Source organism: Hordeum vulgare, chromosome 7H (genome assembly GCF_904849725.1).
Source record: "Hordeum vulgare subsp. vulgare chromosome 7H, MorexV3_pseudomolecules_assembly, whole genome shotgun sequence".
Classification (NCBI taxonomy): domain Eukaryota; kingdom Viridiplantae; phylum Streptophyta; class Magnoliopsida; order Poales; family Poaceae; genus Hordeum; species Hordeum vulgare.
The window spans coordinates 20,645,982-20,647,539 of record NC_058524.1 but is presented as its reverse complement, the minus strand read 5'-3'; the positions used below and the strand labels follow the sequence as shown (position 1 = coordinate 20,647,539).

The 1,558-nt window shown below is 42.4% G+C and overlaps 1 long non-coding RNA gene across 1 annotated transcript; it reads left to right on the top strand.

Annotated features, from left to right (window-relative positions):
• The first annotated feature begins 927 nt into the window (after positions 1-927).
• On the top strand, positions 928-1,347 carry LOC123412915. The gene is made up of 3 exons (XR_006613629.1): positions 928-1,018; positions 1,115-1,204; positions 1,299-1,347. It is a non-coding gene; the product is annotated as an uncharacterized LOC123412915 (long non-coding RNA).
• The last annotated feature ends 211 nt before the right edge of the window (positions 1,348-1,558 follow it).

Below are 1,558 nucleotides of genomic sequence, written 5' to 3'. Positions count from 1 at the left end.
TAACGACTCACTAATAACATGGAACCCGTGGACTGAGGCGCACATTGATATGGTATTTGGTTCGCAACACATGCCAGTGGAATGCGTGAGAGATAGTGCCTTCTGGATGAATCGCTGCAATTTACTCTATCTATGGTTTGTGGAACCGTACAATCCTAACCGTGTCATGGGACAGTTCGGTCTATATCAAGATATTCCACCACCGGTTCCAAGATGTATCGACGAAGAAACTCATAAGTAAGTAAGATGTGACCTAGCTAAATACATATTCCATCACCTATTCTTGAATTTTTTTTTATCTATAATTACAGGATGAGCAACATGGGCAGATCTGGTGTGGACTGGAATGCAGAAAACATTCAATGGATAAATCAGTGGAATAATGAAGCTCTACAAAATATAGTGCCTCAGCAACGGTAATTTTACTAATGTTAATTTAATTATGTGCTTATAAAATACAGAATGTGATGTAACTTTACTAATGTTAATTTATTTATGCAGAACGTACGATGCAACTACGACAGAAGTGTATTATAATTGGTATCGCATGAGCACGCGTACTAGACTGACGAGTGAACCACCTACTATGCCAACACATCCAACGCATATGGAACAGTTGCAGAGACGGATGGACACATCATCAGCTTACTATCGTGACTCCGCGGTAATAATCTACATCTTGCTATTCAGGTCCATCATTTCATGAACAATTCAACCAACGAACAACGATTTTTTTCAGATTCATATTTGCACCCAAGTACAAGCGATGGCGGGGGAAGGAATGCGAGACCAGGGAATTGATCCTAAAGGCAGGTCCTTCTTTAAAAAAGTTAGCGAATTCGTCAGCACAAGGTTTACGAGATGCGGTACAGAGAACGATGTTGTCACTGCAGCGTACAACATTCTGGAACCGAGTGAGGCGTCGTCGTCGTCCATGCGGTGGGGAGAGGGTCCTAATACTACGCCGACACTTCCACGACATGACTCGTCTCTACCAATACATGGGCAGACATCACAGGTAAATGCTCCAGATTTAGGTTCGACGCCCGAACAGACTCATTTCATGGAGCAGGATGCATATACAGCATATGACGCACACACTCAAGGATCTCAGCCATATCTGCCCACGCGAGGGATTAGGATGCCCGAGGAGAATCGTTGGGCTGAGACAAGCGAGGGAGCACAAAGCTACAACAACGGTCAGGTATGTACAATTATAATAAGCAATTACATAACTTCTATTTACACATCCTTTTTTTACACACAGTTTATTTTAAACACAATTTTTCGTGGAGCAGGAAATTAATGATCCATCATGGGGAGATGAACATACCCAGCATGGCGTACATAAAGAAATACTCACAGAAAACCATGATACTCAATGCACGCTCCCAGGAATGATAAATGATTTTTTCGGGCAGGACGTTATTGGTCCATCTTATATCAATTCTGAGTCACAGCCATTCACCTACAATTTAGAATCATCATCTCAATATGGAGTTCAGACTCCACCACCTATGCATGAATCGCAGACACAGGAACACGAGGGACAGTACGG